The sequence below is a fragment of the Acomys minous genome, assembly GCF_964271855.1.
Source record: "Acomys minous genome assembly, chromosome: 10".
In the NCBI taxonomy this organism is placed as follows: domain Eukaryota; kingdom Metazoa; phylum Chordata; class Mammalia; order Rodentia; family Muridae; genus Acomys; species Acomys minous.
Window position 1 is genome coordinate 99151214 of NC_140491.1, and position 23355 is coordinate 99174568.

General features: G+C 40.3%; 1 protein-coding gene across 5 annotated transcripts in view; it reads right to left on the bottom strand.

Moving 5' to 3' along the window:
• Window positions 1-23355, bottom strand: part of FIGN (fidgetin, microtubule severing factor) — a 133855-nt gene that overhangs the window by 94870 nt on the left and 15630 nt on the right. Inside the window, exon 1 of one of the 5 annotated variants that reach the window (XM_084800057.1) lies at window positions 16629-16824. The exons of the other annotated variants lie outside the window; for them this stretch is intronic. The gene's annotated coding sequence lies outside the window, so the exon portion shown is untranslated. Of the gene's footprint in view, window positions 1-16628; window positions 16825-23355 lie in introns of those variants that run through there. 5 annotated transcript variants of the gene reach the window in all.

The window sequence follows — 23355 nt, forward strand, 5'->3', positions numbered from 1 at the left end:
AGGAAAGCCAGGCTTGATCCTTCACAATCACGGATTCCTCACTCTAGGACCCCTTTCTCTCAGTCCCATGCACAGCTGATTCACTCTAGCTGCTTCTGGTAACATACCCCAAAACGCCAGGATGACCAGCAGAGCAGGATGCCATACCCACACTTCTCGTAGATGAACCTCGAGAGTGAAGATGGTGTTCTCTAGAGTGAGGACACCATGGTCCTCACAGAAAAAAGTCAGGAAGAAATCGCTGAGCACTGGGAGAAGGAAGAGGACATAGAGGTAGACCGTGAATGTGGGCTTTGAATCCCCATGACTCTGAGCCTATATTTCTCCTTTATTAAGAGAAATACTTGCGAGACGTCACGTGCAAGAAGGGATTTTAATGGAAGACCACATATATAAGGCTAAAGCATTGTATCAAGAAACTACCCATGCTTGATGAATATTATTGGTAACAGCCTTACCCTTCCCTCCGATCTCTTCAAGTTCATTGCCACTTGTTGTTCCCTCTCACCTTCTTTAGAAGAGACAAAGAAGTGGGGCACAATGAAAAAAGGGCACTCCATTCCTGCTCACTGTGCAGCGCTGGTGGCCTTACCCCTGAGGTGTGAACTTTGGTAAGGACAAAGTCTGCCTTTTGAATGCTGCTGCTCTCTTCCTAGCTGCAGAACGGTCAGCAGCTTATTTAACTCCTGGAGGCTCATTTTCAAGTTTTATAAAAGGGAGCTGATCTGTTCATTATCCCATTGTACGGGGATTCTGGCAGGGACTGATGTTATAGCTGCTCTATCTGTCTGCCCTGGCGGGTTCTCTAAGAGCCCTTCCTGATAGCGGTCCATGAAGTGTTGAAAGACAATGGTAGTTCAGGAGGATGGTAAGCTACAGAAAAGAGAACAGAAGCTTAGACAGCCTGTACTCATTACCTGTTCTTTCCTCCACACTCAGCCCCAGCCCATATCCCTGGCCCAGCACCACTCTATGTAAAGAACAGAGATGCCTGATGCCTAACAATGTGGTCTGATGTCCTGGGCCCCGCTTTCCAAACTCAGAGGACCAGGAGTCCCATCCTGTTCCTAGACCCTCATTCCCTGTCTAACTGCAAACTTGAAGCTGAAGATGTGGTAAAATTCAGGAGATAAGGTAAAATCCACTGATAGTGCAATCTAGACAGTCAGGCAAACAGCACCTCTGTGGCCTGGACTGGAAAGCTAAGCCTTGAAAATGACAAATTCTCCTGTCTGTTGGATGCCGCTGTCCACCTTTCCGTCACTTACAAACTTGTGGAAGATGTGTTTTCACATGGAGAGTGCCGATGTTAGAAAACAATTTTTTTTATTTATTTATCCAAGAAGAAGCAAAACGTGCAGGATGGAAATTTGATTTGTTTCTAGTCTCTGTGGTGGTCAGATGTTGACAAAGTCACAGTTCCACAGGCACCCTGGGGAAAGCAGAGCCCACTTCTTGCCTCCAGGAAGAAATGTACCCAAACTTGCCACTAAAAACCCTGTGGGAATAAATGGGGGAAAACACATCTCCACAGAACCTGGCAATAGCTGTACAATGGAATTTTCTAAATGAAAACACTGTGTGTGCATGCAAACCTTAGGAAGCATAGACCAAAAACTGTTAGCAGTTAGGACAGTGAGGTTATGGAGAAATAAACGGCTTTTTCAGATATTTTTGGCTTTATGGAATTAAGATGTATTTTTAAAAGCCCTGGAAATCGTCATGCCACATCACGGTGACTTTCCTGAGAAAGTGGCAACCCAACAGCTCTTGTTTGGAGCCACATAGTACCCAACTCTACTGGAAAACTGTAATTATAAAATCAGAACGTGACAAGCCAAATAAGATATCATAATTTTTGATCACTGCCTTTCAAATTTTAAGCATTAGGTACTGGAGAAACTAAGTGTTCACACAAAATGTATTTTCTTTGTGTTTTACATTTATAATGTGTTTCTAATATGATTAAAAATAATGAAACTAAAATTCACATCTACTTTTTGGTGATAAAGAACAGAGCCTTAAAAAAATGCCATTCAGGGAGAAACTTAAGATTCAATTAAAGTTTTAAGAAAAATTTTAATGGAATCCTCATGTATTGGTGAATAGAACAGCTATTTCTAAATTTATGCATATACTTCTTTTTTAGTAAATCAGATAACTTGGGAAACTGAGGAAGGTTGATACTCAGGAGTGTATGCCCAATTTTTATAAAGTGAATGAGCTATTTGTACTCCATTATCGGCATAAAATTGCTTTATTTATGCTGCACTTTCAATGCTGTGGGGTAAGATGCTCTGTGCTTAAGAACATGTTTTTATATTTTGCGGTGTGTGTGTGTGTGTGTGTGTGTGTGTGTGTGTGTGTGTGTGTGTTTCCGTGCGTGCAATGAGTCCATGAGCTTTAATAAAGTGTGTTACCCAGTCATGCCCCACCTTACTTATTTTGAAATAGGCTCTCTCAAATGAACCTGGTGTTCACCATTTGATTGGACTGGCTGGCTGGCGAGGCCCCCAAGGTGCTCCTGTCTCTGCTTCCCGGGCACTGGAATTACAAGTGGGGCCAGTGTGCCTGGCTTTGTGAGGACGGTGGGGATCTGAGGTCAGATTCTCACCCTTCTAACTAAGCCACCTTCCCAGGCCCCAAACCTGTGACCTTTATATGCTATCCTGTGTCTGCAGGAGACGTGGAGATAGGGAAAAGACATACGGAAAGCAGGGGAAGAGCGGCACGGGCCGTGACCATCAGACCACCATAATTATGGACTTGGATGTCTGCCCTTCCAAGCCAAATTTTAATGTTCTGAAACAGATTCTTCAGCATGAGAAAGACTCTGTTTCTTCTTTTCTCATAAGAAACAAATGAGCACCTGATCAGCTGCTGACAAGAAGTTCAAGCACAGAGTTAGTTGAATGACTACATTGTGCTCTTTTGGAACAGAATAAATTGAAATTATTTTACCATGCCGATATCTGGAAAACAGAATTCCCTGCCTGACCCGCCCCCCAAAAAATAGTTTGCAACCTGCAACATCCTGTTGAAGGTACAGATTCATGAGTAACGAGATCACCGAATAGTTTCACTTGGAGAAAGCAGAGGGGGACCGGGGGCCAGCCTCTGTAACACGGTTTAACAGGATTTTAAGAGGAAGAGCTTGTGGCAACACGGTCACTGTGAGAACTCAAAAGAGTCCAGAAGCTCTAGCTGAGGATCATAGCAGACTGCACGAGAAACAAGGGATCCAGAGTTCAGAGACTGACTGGGTTACAACAGACACGGGTATATTGGCGGTGTGTGGGTGTGTGCATGCATGCCAGCATACACTCTAGAGAAAACGCTAAACGGGAAAAGGTCTTTCAGAGTTTCCGGTGATGAAGACAACTTGATGAGAAGAACGGGACAGCAAGGTGTGTGAAGATCTAGCATTTGAGGATAACAAACAATTTCCCCTAGTACCTTCTCACCCACTGCCTCTTATTTGCGCATAGGGAAGTCAAGTGTCTAAAATCACTGAAAGCTTTACCCCTCATGGCTCTGTCTTCTTGTAGAAATATGGCTCAGAAAAGCACAACTCAATTCATATAAAGACTCAACAGTACCTCATCGTCTCCAAGTGCTCAGCAATCATATATAGATTATGACTAATCCATATTGGTGGTAATTATTCTATGCACATCCCTTCACTCTGTACTTTACTCTGACACGCCCTTCCTGCCTTTATACATTATAATTACTAGGGAAATAGATATAACCACGTGTAGCTGCATGCCCTTACTCATTCTTACATTTTTCCCCCTCTCCGCTAATTAATTAAAAGCTTTGCAGGAAAGTTTTCTCAAAATGTCCATGTTGGCTGAGGATGTGGCTCAGTGATAGAGGTCATGAACAGTAGAGGCAGGACCCTAGATTCTGTCCCCCAGTGAACCAAACAAAAAGAAAAGGAGAAAAAGAACACACCTCTAGGTCAATACCTCAGGATTCAGAAACTGCTGCACCACTTCAATACATAATCTGGAGCAAGCCCCCTAATCTGCCACTTCTTCCATAACATATGAGTTACCGCATCAAGGTCTGCTTAGCTCTGGGATTTGTGAGAAGCAAGAACAGTTACTGGTATAAGGATTTACCAATCACAGCAGCCATGAAAACCTAAGAGGCTACTTCCGTCACCTGTGACACACTAGTATACCCTAAAGTCACTCTATGAGTCTGTGCTCACTCAAGACATGATCTCAACAGAGGAGAGCTCCTGCACACCACGAACCTACCTAAACTGAACGTCCGAGTCAATGAGGAGCTGAGAATATGAGGAGACCAATGGCCGGGAGAGCTTGCCGAAGGTTCTCTAGAAACGCAAGTGTTCCAGAAGCAATCCCAGGAGCTGTACGAAGCTTCAGCATACAGGCCTCCTAGCTGCAGAGCATACTAAGCTACCTCCAAAGGGCCTGTGACACTAGAAAGTGACGTGGACAGACCAATGGCATCTCCTTTTACTGGTAATTTTTGGTTGCCGTGCAGAAACTAAAGACTTCCCCGCTATTGGCCCATCTTCATTTTTATTAGCAGTGTTGGGGTTTTTAAAGACTCCATCGCTTCTAACGAACCCCGGCCTCTCTTTCCTCTACAGCTCCTTGAGGGTGACACTTGAAGACGAGTGATGATGCACGTTAGCGTTTGCTCTGAGTTGCCAGCTGCACGGATAAGTACTGTCTATAATCAAGCTACAGAGGCGAGGACTGTGGAGACTGAGCCATGCATATTTGGTAACTTCACTTCCAAGTCCTCAATAGTAACACCAGTTTTAAGGAAGTAGGTTTTTGGGGTTTTTTTGCCAAAATATCTACAAGTTAAGTTAGTCATCTCCTAGCCATACATTTTTAGCACTGGAATCAACTAAATCCGATCAAGTGAGGCCTCCCACCACTCATTCTCAATAATACATCCATATGGTACAAAATCAGCAGAGGCAGATCTTCCAGGGGTTTAGGGGAGCTGAAGGGTCAAGGATAAATGTTAACTGTGAACCACTGTCCTTAAAACAAGGCCCCCATGTGGTGTGAGGCTTGGGCCCTGCTAGGCCAAGATATGTCCCTGGTGACACACAAATAGAGACAGATTGCACCTCTCTGGGCAGGCACACTCTTCAGTGTCACCTTCACGTATAAAAGGACAAAGTCAGTAAAAGAGGTGGGTTTCGAGAGCACTGAATAACCATTATCAGGGTCATATTTCGTATCAGCACCATTCATAGCTCAGGGAATCTGTCTTCTGCCTCCTCCCAGCACAGAGCATGCAACAAAACTGTTCCTGTTGCTGTCGGGTCTTAAAGAAAGCTCCCGGCCCTGCAGCTCCAAACCAGAGGCTACTCTGAAAGGAGGGGGAAAACAAGCCGGGAGAACAAAGCAGGTCCTTCTAATGTACTTGTCAGAAACAAAGCAATTTTGAACATCATATGATTAAAAAGAAGAGTCATTTAAATAATGAACTCTAATTTGGCTATTTAGCAATTCACTGTTTAGCAATTTGCTATTTTTATTACATTTTAAATCAATCCATCTAACAGAATTTCTCCCAACCCCACATAGAACTATTTCACTGCTGTAAACCTATATTTCAAGGCAAGACAATAACTTTCTATAATAAAGTGGTAATAAAAAGAGTACCAATTATCCCAGTATTTTCTCAAAATAGGTAGACTTTCTTTCATGCCTTAATTTTATGTTTTCCTTTGCCCCATACTAAAAGCTTGGCATAATTATCTCTGAACAGGTTGAGCGTAAGGTCTCTGCAAAAGCTGCTCAGGGTGATTATTTTGCTGGGAGTTTCCCCCCTCCTGTATTTGCAGAATTTAGCTGAGACTGTTAGAAGCGGTTTATCAAAATAAATGCTTGATTGGCTTTAGCAGTTTTTCGTAATTGAAAAAATAAAGAAAAAAGAGTTTTCTAATAAATGAAGGGAGAGAGAGGTTAAATACTTTAATTACTAACTTGCAAAAAGATTTCCATTTGAATATGGAAACAAAGTAAAGGGGCCCCCAATTTTTATGGGACTGGAATCATTCTAGAGGATTTAATGATACTGCTGGGCAGTTGGAACTATAGGACTGAGTAATGTGATTTCTAAGCAGACTTCCTTAAAATTTAATGGTGCTGGGGAATACTTAAAGTGGGTTCCTTTTAGAGGGAAGTTTAAATATGCAAATGTGCAGGGAGGAATTAAGAAAACAGTGGGTTTCTCTCTCTCTCTCTCTCTCTCTCTCTCTCTCTCTCTCTCTCTCTCTTATGCAGTTTGTCGACTTTTTCTCTTAAAAGGAAGGCCAGTGACTTTGGACTCAGCAGGGATGAGATGTGGAGACCCAGAAGGACCTGGAAGGAAAATGGCTAGATGTCCATGGAAGAGACCCGCCCTCTGAAGCACAAGTCAGATTTCTGACCTCTGAACTCTTCTGCTTAATGTGCATGCTCCTACGTGAAGCCTAACACACCAAAGGTCTTCTTATGCCCAAAAAACCCTCCTTGCCACCTGACCCCACTCATACATGGGCATTGTGCTAGGGAAAGCCATGTTAAGTTGATTTCATGGATGCAGCTTTGCCAGCTATGTAATGTACTTCCAAAATGGAGATTTCATAAACAAAAGAATCTCCATCCTTCTAAATATCAGTTAATTCCACCTAATCAGATCTATTATCATCACTAACCCTGACACATGGATTACCAGCATTTCGAAGCAGCCATTACTAATTAGCCCTCCTCCCTAACACCACCAGCTCAGAAAAGCCTGCGCATACTGCCGTATTAGAGTCTTCTCTGAATTGATGTTTTGTTTGGAAAGGGAGGGGAAAAAAATCTGTGTTCTTTTCCAGCTGGCAGAGTTTTCCTAAATTAGATTAACTTTTAATTTAAATTAAAAAATTTAAAAGCTTTACACAAAGAGACAGTAATTGCCCATTTGAAACATCCAAAAAAAAAAAAAAGGTGATTGAAGGGTACAGTAATATGCTTACATGAATAATAAATAATACTTAGCATTTAGATGGAGCTCCCCTCATCAGAGCACTTTCTTTTTCAGCATGAACTAATTCACATATTATCTTTGCAAGAAAAGTAAAATTAAAAAATGGAATGTGCCTCTCACTAAAAGTTGGATAAACTGAGACATAATGAGTTAATTCCATAATGCTATACCAATTTCTGAACATATACTGTCAGCCATTTCCATAAAGGACTTGTGTATGTTCTGCATTTAAAATTAACTATTATAACAAACACAGAGGGGACCCATGAGGATGTTGAATGAGCTTACTCTAATTCACACTAAGCCAACGGCCATGAAGATTTGGAAACAATGCGAAGCATTTTGAAAATATATTAATCTACAAATAGGTAATAATTATTTAAGAAAACACACATATATTAAACAATCACAGGTTATGAAAATTTTTCAACACATAGTCACTCAGCAATAGAAAGACTTCATCAGCTAAGTACTATCACTCTAATAGACTAGCTCATATGCTCTGTAAGAAGATAGAACCATAGCCCTAACTAGGTATTCAACTGTAATTAAATTTTCCAAAGACCTTGAAGAGGTATAAAAGGTGTGTGAAATCCAAGGCAGCATTTCCTAGTCGAATTACATAGGAGAGGGCACAGATTTCAACATTTTTAATTTCAAAGGCACATTGGGTAAGGGTGCTTGTCATACAGTCTGAAAACCTGCATCCTTCCTTGGGACCATGGTGGAAAGAGAGACTGACTCCTGCAAACTGTCCTTGCACTTCCACAGGTGTGTCATGGTGTGCACGCATTCATTCATTCATTCATTCATTCCAAAAGAAAGCTTCTCAGATTGAGAAGAATTTTTTGCCTTTAACATTCACTGGCGGAAAAAAAAATGAGCAGGCAAAGATGCATTTTTGACAGCATTGGTCATTTCTAAATGGATGTGTATTTTCATCCTACTCACAACAGGAACCACTTATGATTGAGATCATAACTCATACATAACTAAACATATGGTTTAGTCACATACAGACACTGGAGAACCGTGAGCTTGAAGTGGAATATTCTCCAGAGGTATTGATTCCAGGGTGTGGGACCCACTGTCCAGGAGGCTCAGAAACAACATAGTCTTCTCTTGTTACACACCTGGCATTCACCAGGAAAAATTAAAGGACAAAATCAGTTTCTAGCCTAATAATCACCCAAATGGAACTTCTTTTTTAAAAAGTTAGATCTTCCCAGCTTTTAGACCTCATGGAGAAATTATACGCAAGTCATCTACTTTAAGATGAAAATGACAGGACCCAGCATGGCTGAGCTTGTCCTCCTTAATTACCGCACAACAGCAGAGGTCAGATCCTAAATATGAGTAACAATTGACAGGTAGACACAGAGCAACAGATGACAGAGAGATGTATGTATAAAACATAAACATTTGTAAACACAGGCGCATAAATGTAAGACGACAATATGGGCACTTATAAAAACTTGTAGAAAAGGGCATTTATTTATTTATGGAAAGTCTTCCAGTAGTTTGATTTCTGTTGTTTGTTTTCATCTTTTCACTTGCCAACTTTACAAGATGGCATTCCGTAACTGTCAAGCAAGACTCAAAAAAAAAAAAAAAGTTTACTGTGGTGATTCTCCTTGCCATTTCCCTATCTCCTTAATCTTTTTGTTTTCTATTAAAATGATGACAAAAATGGGCCATAAGGAATGTTTACTTTTGTTTTTGTTGTTGTTGTTGTTGCTATTGTTACTCCCCGCCCCCGATAACTGGCTCCAAATTAAAACTGCTCCAGAAAAATCTGACATCTTAAGATCTGTTTTAATCACATTCATAAGTATGTGTGTTTTTAAATTGCTAGAGAGTTTCATGTATTTTCATTTCTCTTCATCTGGAGAATTTACACGGTGGCAAGCAAGCCTTATTTCAGTCATGCTAACCACAATCTCAGCGTCCCCAGAAGCCGCAGGCATGCGAATTCCATTTTCAGCTTCCTCTGGGGCTCCGGGAAGCTCTGTTAGTACTGCATATCACACACAAGCTGCCTTAAATGCTCTTCTAAGGCCCGTTAAACGCTACACAAACTTTATACTTTTAAGCGCTGATGTTTAACTGATCTACCAGTAAACTCACACTCCCGGCTCATCCAGTTTTCCATGTTGGTGATTCTCACCCACTAGTATTTGTGAATGGATCTTTTTAAAAAGAACTTTGCTTTGAAACAAGGACATGACCTCTGCGACGTATTCATTTTATTTAAAATGTGACACTATTAATAATCTCAAGCAACTTGCTCAACTACCGTTTAAAGTATGACTTTTCTACTTACCGTACGATTCAAACTCTGCCTAAATATATGTGTATTTATTCTGTGCTTAAAACTATGTTATCATTTGGGGAGTGGGAGTAAAGTATGTCTAAAGTACAGTGTTTAGAATATAAAATTCACATTACTTCCTGCTGCATATCATCCTACAAATGCATTTGGATGCATACTTCTTTAGCTTCGATACTAATGTAAAGATACCATCTGAACATCAGACACAGCCCAAACACCAGTGTCTGCGACATAATGTGGAAATCACTCATTATACACCACAGAAGTGACCTTCTATTATCTAAAAGTCTGACAAAATGGTATTTTCATATCTAACATTTTATTATGTTCTTTGTAGGTGCACTTAAAACAATCAAAAATTTATTGCAAATATACCCAAAGATTTAAACAAACATATGAATCTTTCCCATTCCTGAAAGCCACAGCCATGGTATAGTCCTCTGTATCTAGAAGTGAAGAAATTAACTTTTTTTTTTTGCTGTCTCTGTTGCCTAACATCAGCAGAAGTATGTATTTGTAACATGTTTTTATTTCATTTCTATTTAACATTAATTTTTAAATCAATCATATTTTCATTGAGAAAACTCAGAATATATCCTATACTTTCTCTCCCTGCCCTCACCTTCTCCCTTTCTGTCTCTCTATGTTTCTCTTTCTACCCTCTCATCTGCTCCCCTCTCTTTTGGCCTATGAGTAGTAGGTAAACTATCCCATGCCTGACTATTTCTGAGTATACAAAATAAATAAAGTATACTAAAATTTAAAAAGATCGTCAAATGTTCCCATAGTAAGATGTTTGGAAATCAAGTGTGATTGAAAAGCAAAAGTTGTAAAAGTAATCATCTTAGACCAAGAGCATCTTGGCATTGTTGGAGAGCAGCAATGCTCTGCAAACATTAGTTACCTCCCCCAAGGCTGTGCCTCCAAGAGTTTTGGCATTTTATTTTACCTCCATTTTCAAGCAACTTATCAGTGTTCTATTTCTGGCAACAGCTTTGTTAATGAGATAAAGGAGCTAAACACTATGTAAAGAAGTGAACAGTGACACGCTTTTCTTATAAATGTTATAATGGAACAACTAATATTTTAATAGTTAACAAATTTACATAGTTATGACAAATATACTTAATCTTGAAGTAACTAAAAGAATTATAAATATTTTAACTACAGCGCTTTGGTTATTTGTTTTAAGGAAACCGTTTTTCAGAGTTAGCTTTCAATAGTGAACCCAGCCACAGTGCATACTCCTAAACTTAAACAATACAGAGCTCTCTGTGGACCGAGGCTGTATCGACAGAAAATTCTCAAACGTAAATTAAATTTGATGTCATAGTATAACTAGACCTTGGCCACTTCTCATTGTAATATTTTAACAGAATGATTGGAAAATTAGAGAGAGGAGAAAAAAAATACCACATACTTGGTCTACAAACACATGTGTGGTCTAAAAAGTCCCGTATTCCTATTAACAATAAGAACAGCATCAGAAAAAGCTGACCCCAAGAAATGTCTTAATTAATTGGCTCTAAATAATAATTAGGACTATTCCAATTAAGTTTTAATTTTGGAAAAATTAACTTCAAACTCAGTCATTCAATAAAGTGTTGTCGTGCTCCAGTGTGTTTCTAGGCACAGAATATAGCAATTTACTATTGACAAGCACTAACGGAAGAGGTCATTTCACAAGTATAGCGTGGACAAAGGTGAACCGGGCAACTGATGAAATCTGTGGCCAAGGCGAAATAGCAATCTCTGAGCCAAATGGTAATAAAGTTACTGAAATGAAGCAATGTAGTTTCTAAACCGAACTGTCATAAAGGAGGATATGGGCTTCAAACTGGCATGCCAGTAGCAATTAAAATATTATTTCTCTGTTTTAAAAAGTTCTCGATGGTTTTAATAGTCTTATTGATTTCTTTTATTCAAAAAGCTAAAAAGGGAGGTTGGGAAGAGGCTGCTGAGTGGACAGGAGGCAGTGGAGAGATTTGATGGAAGTGTCACCAAGAGATAAAGCCACAGAGATGGATTAGGATACTAGCGTGGATAAAAGATTGCACAAGCAACATGCTGTACCGCCCTGCAGTACCGAAAGCCACTTGTGGAGGCACAAGCCTGTAATCTCAGCACTTGAGAGGTGGAGCCAGAATGATCCGAGTCCAAGGTCATGCTTGACTATAAAGAAGAATTCAGGGTCAGCCTGGAGACCCCGTGTCAGAAAGACAGAAGGGTGAAAGAGAGCATGAAGGAGGAAAGAAGGAGGGAGAGAAGAGAGATGGGGAGGGAAGGAGGGAAGGATGGAGAGAGGGAGGGGGAGGGAGATTCAGGAATCCATATACTACTCTTCATGCTTAAAAAATAGTGACTGCACATATGACCATGCCATTGCTCCCATGTATATAGAAAGTTTCCTCAAAGCAAGAGGATAAAGCAAAGATCTCAAAATACACCCCCTCCCCGGGAGAGTCTAAGCTCCTCTGAATCTAGCAATAAATTGTCTTCATAAATCCGCTAGCACATATGATCTTATAGAATCTGAAGCCTGGTTGAAGACATGGGTCCTTGAAAAGGCCACAGCTCCATTTTCGTCAACCCACAGAGCGGATACAGTAAGACGCGGTGCACCCCAAATCCACACATCCCTCAAGCAACCAGACCTTCCTCTTAATGGTAAAACTCGTTCAAATAGAGTAATAGTTCGTCATCAACTGCCCCCTATACAGAACACTTTTGTAATATATTTTATAACTAGTTACTTTCTTCATGAAATGCCTTATACTTAATTAGATCTACACTCACATTATGCAGCAAGTAAGTGGTTTGTCTATACTGAACTAAACAGTACAAGAGAAATCACAGAGGAATTACCAGAGAACTAGAGGTCAGACCAGAGAATCCTACAAACCTGACTTTCACTGTGCAGGAATAAAAAAAAAAAACTGCCTTCCAGTTGTCTGCAGTATTTGTATTTCCTGCTGCATTGCCAAATTGTGATGTTACCTTACAAAGTATAGCATGTATCACCCACTAAGCTTGTAGACCAAAGACATAACCCACTTTGTGACCATAGGCACATCTTCCCACTAGTTCAAAGACCTGAGATTGCATTAACAGAGAAGTACCTGCCTATCAGCCTCTGCCCACCTTCTCCAAGGCAGAATTAGCAAATGCAAATTATTTCCAAAATAAATGTTTGCTAATCCTTTCCTATCTAGTAGGGGGAAAAAAAGAAACTATGAGAGAGAATAGTGTTTTAAAATGGTCAGGTAGATACATTCTTTTTTGCGACCCATTTTTGAAAGCCCAGAGAAAGAATAACACACTAGGCAGGTTTGTGTTCATTCTTCATTGCTTAAGTAATGCTAACATATACTATATGTGATGGCCCAGAAGAGAAGTAACAATGTAAATAAATGTTCATGAAGTAAGAATGTTTATGTATCATCAGGCAAATGAAAGGCCTTCCTCCTGAAGTTTTGGACCATCTAAACAAACATTAAAACTACTATGCTAAAATAGCAGTCCATTGGTGATCCAATAGTAATCAATAGTGGTCTGCAAAAACAATACCCTCCTATGTCAATCAGTAACTTCTTTTATTTGGGGCCTGGGTCAGCAGGATGTTCATCCTTACACCTCTCCAAAAGAGAAATGTCTTGTCAGAGGCCTACTATCCTTAGAAACACATCATCAAACCCAATGAGGATACAGTGTATCCTTATGAAATTACCAAGACCCAGTGGCTGGCTGCTTCTCAGACCTTGTTTTATTTTTTCCTTTGTTTGGGCAAGGCTAAATGACCTTCTTCCACAAGACACAAATTTGTACAGAGCTGAAGATCATGGGCAATTCATGTGCAACCAATAAGACAGTGGCCTCTAGTTATGGTTTCGCATGTGCCAAATGCAGTCATAAAATGTGTTTGGCACAAAAAGGAGAGGCAAACTGCAGGCACATCTGACTTCCAGAAGACAGACTGGAGTTTGGCCCTTTGCAAGATTCTGTGCTGTGCCACTATAGTCAGCTAAATGGATGGTTGTTATTCAGTAACGTAAAATAAGATAAAATTAAAATAAATAAATAAACAAACAAAACACACAAACAAGTCAGACAAGCAAAAACAGTACTGCTTAAATTAAGACACCATAAGGATACAGAGGTCTTCCTTGACATTTTAACAGGAGATATGCCAAAACGCAACCTGAGATTTTAGCCTGCATAGTGCCCACCCTCACTCAAGATAATAACTTGGTAAATTTAAGATTCCTACTGTTGGCTCAAATATCTCAATTACAAGATCACACAAAGTCTGTGTTCACCTGTATACATTGGCTTTTCTGGCTACAAACACCATCCATTTAAAATCTTTTCACCTCCTATATGCAGCTCTTTACTGCTGCACTAGAACTAAAATCTACACAAATGAATGTGCACACACAATGTGGGGAAAGACCATTCATTTTTCATCACATCGCCGCAATAAAATCAGATCTGCTTTATCCTCCATAGACATCGCCTGGACTAGAAGGCACTGCTGTTGCTCGAAGCAAGTCCAGTTACTGTAACAAATGTACATTTTACCAGCTTTGGATTTCTAATTGCGTCTAATACAATTTCATGTTGCATCCAAGTACAAAATCAATACCGTTTGTCCAGCATGCAGGACAAATGGAATCTATAAATGGTCCTTATTGAGTAATTAAACACCTATTATTGTCATGGGTAGTGAAACAATGAATATGATAAGATAAATTTTTGAGGAAAATGCTGCAGTGATTAATACCTCCCTACGTGTTAAATAAAAATGAGTGCCTTTTGTGCAGTACTGCTGGCAGAAGAGCGGGGACGCGAGTAGTTACCACAATAACAGGCTAACCTTCAACTGAACTCCTTCCCTCAAGAAATTAAATGCTGTCGCAGGACTTTAAATCCCCCCACTTAGAGCTCATTTGTGGCTGTGTAACCTGCAGTTCCTTAAGAGAACTCATTATCTGCAGGAGGAGGATCCTTTTATAATTTCTTTACGAATTTACATACTGTTTCTATAAAAAAAATCCAAACTGTCCAAAAAGGATAAGAATATTAACAGTGTAAGCAAGGCAAAGAGAGACCTGCGCTGATCAGATTCCGTGTCTGTTTCCAGAGAGCCAAGTACAAGACTCAATCTTCCAGAGAAAACTGGACATCAGATTGAGAAAAAGGTTAGAGGAAATGCTTATTTAGAAAAAGATAGTAATATTCTGGGCTGGGACTAATGCCCCTGGTTATTTCGTTGACAATCAGGATCTCTCTGTCTGTGTCTCTGTCCCTCTCCCTCAGTCTGTCTCTGCTTCTCTCTCCTCTCTCTGAACTCCCATTTCATAGCCCCCACACGCTGTCCACACATAAAAACACAAACCCCCGACTCATCAACCCCACATGGGACCTTCAGCGTCTACTCTTGTTTGAAAACTTGAGAATGATACAGCAAGCACAGCTACAAAGTGCCAAAGCTAATTCTGTGGATGTGACACTTGGAAAGGGTAACCCTATTTCACATGTGAGATGGGACAAAAAAGAAAGGAAAAAAAAAGGCCACTGAAGCAATAACTGCACACTGAATTACCATTAAATTGTAAGATTTACAATCCAGAGTACAGTAAGTGCATATCTAATGGCATTTGCCCTAGAAGAATATAAAGTGAAACTCTATGGCGTAAGACATGCACAGGTGATATATATTTCTTTTAATCTCGTTTTAATTAAAAACAAACAAACAAAAACTTTCAAAATAGAAAAAGAAAAAATTACACAGTGTAGAATCACAAGCAAATGCCTGGGCAATCTTAGATGCTTACCTAATTTTAAATGCACTTCTTGTTATCCGCTCTCATTCTTTATCAAATGAGAATTGAGTCTTTCAAATGCAAAATGTAAAACACACAGGAGAAGATGTATTAAATAAAGTGTGCTATCCTGCCCAAGCCCGAGCATTAATACACGATCTATTAAAGTTTGTGACTGCCAGACAAGAAAATGCTGAATCCCAACACTTGGCTATAGGTTCCAAGTTTCAGCTTCTATTTGAAAAGCAAATCGTATACGGGGAGTTCAATATCAGTATTACATCCTCTAAGAAGAGCAAATAAATGACTGTGCTGCAGACAAGGGCAGTCTTGTAATCAAATAAAATTATTACCACTATGTCTCTATCATTATCGTATACAGATTTCAGGAAAGAATTGACTGTTCTGGAGGTAAAACTGCTTAAAACATTCCAGTGCATTCTCCAGGAGCCACTACAAGCAAATCCTAACAGCCCTTGAAGCTTGTTAAACATTGGTAGAATGCTGCCTATTTCCACCTCCTGAAAGACAAGCATGCAATAAAGCTAACCGGTCAGAGAGATGCATGCGCATTGACAAACGCTCTCAGGAAGAGAGCAAACTGTTAGGCAGTGCCTGTTAGGCAGTGTCTGTTTGTTCGTTTGTTTGTTTTGAAGATGGATTTGTTTTGTTTCAGTAAATAGGTGTCTTGGTTAAACAATGCTGCAGACATTACTGTCCTTGAGTGAGGGAAATACAAAACTATCGCACTGATTTTGCAGATCTGCTGGGCTCTCTGCTCTTCTCTCCCCTTAGAGGAACTGCATTTTATTTTAAAGGATTAACAAGCAACACACGTGGTCAGCAGTGATAGCCTGTTTTTCTCAACCTTAGCAAGTCATGTCTGGTGAGGGAGAAGCAGTAGAATTATGCGTACAAGGGGCTATGTCATCAGAGCTTCAAGAGGTTCTGTGCACAGATGCCTGAGTCAACAGCAGCATAAAGGAGCTTAGAGTTAACCGACGCAGACCTCTGTCTTTTAACACACATGTACACAGCCTGCTGCTAGCTGCTAAAAGCAGAAAAGAGACGCACATTATCTACAAACCAAAAGGATCTCGATTCACACCAATCTTAACTTTGATTCCAGTCAAAATGATGGACCATTTCTCACCATCCATGTCAAAATCTTTGCAAGTGAGCCTGAACGTCAGCTATGCTACAGTAAGCCAGAGAATTTCCAGTTCCTCATGAGGATGAGTGGACCACCTGATACTTTCTCATCAGGGTGATAAAATTAAAGGATGGCTTTGATTTGCTTGAAAGATTCTTTCCCTTACTTAATTGTTTAAAGTACACAGCATTAATGCGGGGGGGGGGGGCGGGGGCGAGTTGTAGGGGGGAAGCGACTGTAGGGCCTGAGCTAATTGCAAGCTGATTAGATTGTGCCATGCAAGAGTTCTCCCCCTGTTACATACCATCACACGCTCTGGTCTTTTCCACCCTGCTGCAGCAGCAAACAAGCTGATTTGCTAACAAAGTGGTCGGCTCAGGCACTTGCACAGCGGCGCACTTGCACAGCGGCTCACGGAGTCCACAGACGGCTCCTCTCCACGCAGAGATCTTCCAGCTCCATTTTTCCAATCTGATTACACGGCTCCTTGTTCCAGCAGGTTTAAACCTTCATGGCAGTTTACCAACATTTTCATCACTTCTTTTTTTTTTTCTTTTACAAAGCAAAAGAACCGATAAGCTCTCAGGTACCCATGATTTCCTAGTCAATGGCTGGCCAGCAGCCAGCACTCCCTCACTACATAACCGATCCAGGCCACAGTGCATAAAGCAGACAGGATTTCCCAGACTGCACAGAACTCTGAGAGTCTTGCTGTGTGTACAAGTGAACAGCATGTTTCTGTCCTTACAGATGTCCACTGTTGTGTCTAATCTCATCTAGGGGGTATTGAGACCTAATAAGTGCCCTCCCTGCTCTCACACTGCCACTCAAAGAGGCAATACAAGGAGAACAAGGCTCAGCTGCCCGTGAGTTTACCGTTAGCCTACCAACATGCTCAGCATCTCTGCCTGTTCAACACTAATAACTGTTTGAAAAGTCCTCATTTGATTATCTGGACCTATTCCTTCTGTTGCCATGGAAAGGATCCCAGTGACTTTCCATTAAGATCTAAAAAGCACACATGAACACAAAACCACTCATTGGCACCTTCAAACTCTAGCAATGCCCTACATATTTTTTTTAAAAAGACAACTCAAGAGATGTAGATGTGAAATGATGTTTCCTATGCACAGCCACCTGTGAGAACTGTTCTTATGCCCCTCAGTCCTGAGAAACCACTTCATACAGATAGCACAAGGTACCTGTTCACACTGGAAAGATTAAACAGTGATTACTCCAGCATTTCAAGAGAACACGTGCAGACAGGCATCCTGTCCCATACTTTTGAAATTTGCTCTCGCTTAGGGCTCATGGGTCTAAGATGAAAAACAAACCAGGCTGAAAATGTGAATTTTTTTCCCAGTGCTATAATGCATACATTTGCTCACTGTGTGTTGTTCCTCAGCCAAGCAGCAATAAACAAACAAACAAAAAAAAATAATCACAGAGCCGCCTTCATCCATGACCAATAACTTTCTAACAAAGATAGAGAGACAGCAAATGGTTTTTAACGTCTGTGGCTATTCTGGATTCATTTTACACACTATCAATCAACACTAAAGGGTGTGGGGGAGGGAAGAAAGAGAAGGAAGGCGAGGAGTCCGCAGTAATGGGGAAAATATACAAGTTGGCTCCTACAGTGCCTCAGTACTCCAGCTCTGGAGCAGGGATTCGAACTCAGACAGCACATGGGGGAGATTAGGAGCTTGAACATGCTAACCGGAAGGGTCATTCATCCTTGCTAATGAGGAGGACACCTATCCCCAGAGCATGGAAAACTGGCTGAGTGACTGTCACAGAAGTCAAGCAATGGCTGTGCTGCTGACTCAGGAATGGGCTTTGACAGGCACAGTGCTTCAGTCCAGCCCCAGTGGCAAGCGAGAGCAGGTTTTAGGACAGCAGCGTTGACAGGACATGCAGAAGTTAGAGGAGGGACAGTCGGAGAGGGGCACAAAGGAGCAAGGGAAGCAGCAACTGCATTTCCAGGCACCCGGAAATAAGCATGACCTCTCTTGCGAGTTCATACTGCTCAACACATACAAGTTGTGTCTGTGGTCGTACACACTGAGAGCAAGCAACAGCTCTTCTGAAAGGACTTTCAAAGAAGATAACATGCAGGTTTTAAACTGAGAGGCCTTGTTGAGTGCATATCTATATCCATAATACTGTAAAACCTACAAACTCAATGTAAGCATACGCATGCACCCATACATGTATTTGCATGTGGGTGGTATTCTGCATAAATGACTGTCAACTTAAAATGCCATTCTCTAATTTATATGCAAATTCTACCTCTGGTAAAATAAAAACATATTTTAAGCAGCTTATAGTGCCAACACATTATTCCCATGAATGATTCCTAGTAAACTATTTATGCCAACTGTAGGGATTTTTTTTTAATGATTTATTGGATGGTGAACGAAACCACTTAAACTATAGTTGTCTGTATGAATCAGTAATTTTCATGTTTCTAATTAAAATGTAAACAGTGTAATGAAGACATCAAGTTTTTAGGCAAATGCCTCTCCCAGTGCCGCTTGGGGTATGGTAATTACTGGAGCAGATCTATGGACGCTCCGAATCCTCTACAAGTCCAGATTAAAAGCATTACTGCTAACCCTGGCTTCCTCCTCCAGGGAATTGTGTACTCCAGCACATTCCCACTTTGCTTACAGATACATATTGGCACAACCTTCAAAAGGTATTCATTAAGAAAAAAGAAAAAGAAACGTAATTTATGTTTAAAATGATGACAGTAAAACATTTACTAGCAGTGAAAACACTGGTCCTGTATCTATTCAGATGTGATTTCTTACCATTTATTTATGGGGGTGGGGCTATCAAGAAAATAAAAACAAAGATAAATAATGTCTACTTTCAATTTATAGACACATAAGGACTTTAGGACCCAATGAGAGACTAAGACAAGCTAATTCCAGACACGCAGACTTTTAAGACATACTTTGTTTGAATAAAATGAGTTTAAAATTTAACAATTAAAAGAAAATAAGAAATAAATGTATATACTCTTTTCATTTTTTATTCAAGATCTACTGTTTTATGAAATTAGTCAAAATACATTATGCAGCAAAATACCTATTACATGCAATTTTAAAAGTCACCCCTTCAACCACTTACAACTGTTCGTTAAGCCCCGCCCCTGATGTCCGATTTCCCTTGTTATCCATATGCTTTGCATAAGCACAACCCAACACTTGAATAAATTTGCTTATCTTGGCTTGTAGTTCTGTATCACCATTCCCTGCAAATAGCCCTTACAACTAACATGGTCACAGCCAGCACTGCCTGACTACAGCTGAAATCTGCAGTGATAAAAGGGAAGAGCTCCCTTCACCCACCCCACACGCCGCCACACCTGGCCTCAGTGTCTACAGGGTGACAATATGGCCGGTATTCACACTGTTTGTAGAGGCACTCCAGACAAGTGTGCACTGAGGCTGCCGTGTGACTATGAATGGGTGAGAAATGTGATGTGCACAGGGGTATGAGAAGCAGAGAAAGAGTTTTACACCGTTGTGTCTTATTACTAAGTAATGTCAACAAACAGCTATCTCTCTACTCCCCTGAGGCCAGGGAGAGGATTTCATCCAAGTGTTTTCCACTTTCCCGCATGAAAACATACCTCCTCCTGGGGGGAAAAAAATCTGGACTTAGAACATAGTATTAGATGAAATGGATGGGACAGGGGAAGAAAGGATTTGAGAAGGGCATATTTTGGAACCATTCAAAAATTTTAAAACACATCTCTGGGGGTTCTAAGAGGGTGGAGAAAAAGCTGAATAAACAAGGCCAAGTGTTTTGTCGGCTTAGGGGCGATATCATAGTTGTGCTCAGTATCCGAAGTGTTGCGAGGACAGGCATCAATTCTATTCGCTTTGTGCCAGAAAGGTAAACACTGGCCTGCATTGTGGATTAAAACAATAAGAAGTCCCTTTGCTCTCAGGCTCTCAAGGCCCTGTTAATCGGGTGTAATTTTTAATGAACACTAGCTGCTTGGTGCTCATTCAAGACAATTTCATTAGAAGGTTATTCATTTAAAAAAATCAACGTTTCAACCATATCAAGCTGTAACCTTTCTTGAAATGTAAATGAACGGTTTAAATGAGAAGGTTAATAAAGAAGGGATGCTCCGAGCCCAAGCATGGCATGCTATGTATTTTTAAATTTGTCTATGCCAGATGCTGTCAGTCAGAACAAAAAACTGTCCAAGCAGACAATCTGTGCGTCTGAATGTTGATCATGTTGGAAAGTACAGGGGGGAGGGGGGAGAGTGTGTCAAGGATTCATGGTCCTTCATCTTTGCAGTAGAGCAAACACGTCTCTCAGTATAGCGACAGACAGCTGCTTCCACTTTCTAATGTGCCCTAACTTAGATCACTGAAAGGATTGTCAGCACTCAGAGAAACACACAAAGATAACACAGCCAGCTGCCATGGAGGGAAAAACAGCACAGCTCGCTCAGAAGAAATGGGATTTGCTCCATTTGCATGATGCGGCCTCCCCTGGGCCCCTTTCTTTCAAATCCAAAGCACAAAAGACAACACTTAACATATTTGCTTAAAGATGACAACCTCATGTTGATTTCATTTGGATGTAACAGTGTCAGGATTACAGATATAAGAATATATTATATCTGTAACAGAGACTGACAAATGTACCCATCAGTGGAACTGCCTGATTCATCTGCTTATACAGCCATTTTACCATCCCAAGGGTGCCATCTAAGTAGTAACTTTAGAAGACTGAAGGTCTAATTTTATTACACCACATTTCAACCCACTAAACAATATTATTTCTAAAATAGATCATTTTTATTGGAAGTCTCCCTGATGAAAAATCCAGTAGACACCAGAGAATTTATGAACTGTATGGGTCCTCTGAACTCAATATAATGCCCATTTCGGACAACTTTTCTTGCTGTATGGCAAAATCCTAGTATCAAATAAGCGAAAGTTGCAGAGAGAAGAGATGCATGTCTTTAGTATGTAAGTATATAGAGCTAATCAACATATGTACATAAGACAGAGACTGGCTGGACATACACAATATATGGCTAACTATAAAATTAACTATAAAACCCAGCCTTTTACCTACCATATCTGAATCCATTCTTTATAATAATCTACTTCTGTCTATTTTATGCCTTCTACAAAGAGTACCCACACTTCACCAGCAACTGTATGAATAATCTTTTCTTGTCAACCTCTTTTTGACATATACTCAATCTGATTTCCAGCTAAGATATTTTGGGGACAGACACTTGGACAAGAAGATTATTTAAAGTTACGCTGGCTAACCATTAGTTGTTGATACACAGTCAGCGGCAAACAAGGTGGTTCTACCTGAAGCCTTCATACTTTGCTGAGTCAATTCTTCTGTATGACATTAGGAAGTATAACTTTAATTCTTAAACAAATAGAGAATTTGTGGACATCAATACACTGGTTAGTTTATATCTACACCACTCTATTTTCTGTACTGAAATTATAGAACAGAGGAACAATAATGTTCTTCACATATGAGCTACAGAGAGGGGGGGGGGAGGAAGGGAGGAAGGGAGGGAGGGAGGGAGGAAGGGAGGGAGGGAGGGAGGGAGAGAGAGAAATATTTGTTAACACCCAGGCTCAAGGCACGTGTAACTGAGTCCCGATAATGAAATGTTGGCTCCCTCTCTCCCCACTTTGTTCAAGGGAATTGTTCTGGTGTTTGCTATTTACTGGTAATGGTATAACTCACTCATTTGGCCTTTTTTTTATAAAATAGTGTTAACTGGTATCTGTGAAATCTCTGCACAGCAAACGGTCACCAATCATTATTTTCAATTTGTTTAGTTTCTAGCAAGAAGGAAAACTCTGAGGTAGTGATGCAAAGAAAACTTGCAGCCTCCGTGATAACTCAACCAGTGCCAGAAGATGCACTAAAAACAAAATGCAGAGTCCCTTAGATTGTCTAGCATTTCAAGGTTAAACACAACTCCTTGGCTATCCCCCACCACCACCACCCACCCATAATGGGAAATGCTACTTGAAAACACTTATCATATTCCTATGTGTAAAAGATCCATAGAATTTGGCATTTTTATTTTTCAAGTAATCACAATTTCTAAAGGCAACTTATAAACATCCATGTTTGTCATCACCAACAATGAAAGCACTTTTTTTTTTTTTGCCTCTAAGTAGCCCAGTTTCCCAATAGAAAATGGGAGCCATTTGTGGACAAGTGCACATGTACAGAAAATTAAGCTGTAAATATCTGCTCTGGGTTATTATTGGGATCTGGAAACATCTGAGGCTACAGGACAATCTGAGCCCTGTGACCACGATGTACAGGTAATTGCTTAAATGATTTACACCTTACTCATTCTATTAAAACTGTCTCTAAAGAGAAACATTTGTAGGCTTGGTTCTGCAATAAAAACTGGTATCTGATTTCACTTGGACAAAATCTTGTGAAAGATGTTACATTCCTTCAAGGACATATGCATGGCGAACTTAAGCCCTGGGCAAAGACTGATACCAAAAGATAAGTTAATGGCTACAAAATATGAGCTATAGCATGGCTATGGGTGGTTTGTGTGTGAACGTGGCCATCTACTCAGTGCAAGCAAGCATTAGGAGAAGAAATTGTGCATTGGACTGTTCTTGTTTGTCTGTTTTTACTTTCAATAAAAGTATCAATTAGAAAGCATCCTTGGGGCTGTGGATGTAGCACTATGATAGAGCATTTCCCTAACATACATATTTAACCTATCTTAAATGGTTCCTTAATGTCCATTGTCAGTTTCTGTTTTGATTTGTCATAAATCTTGCTTACTGAGACTTCAAATTAATGTTCAAACCTAACTCCCAAGGGATAGAGAGGTATCACTCAGGGAAAGACATGAGCCACTTAGACAAGAATGACGGAAGATTTAAATTGCTTCACGCAGATGATATCTGCATGAAGTTACCAAGTGGCTGCTGACTCAGAATGAACAAGAGTGTTCAGTGCTGTTATACATTATAGGTCTC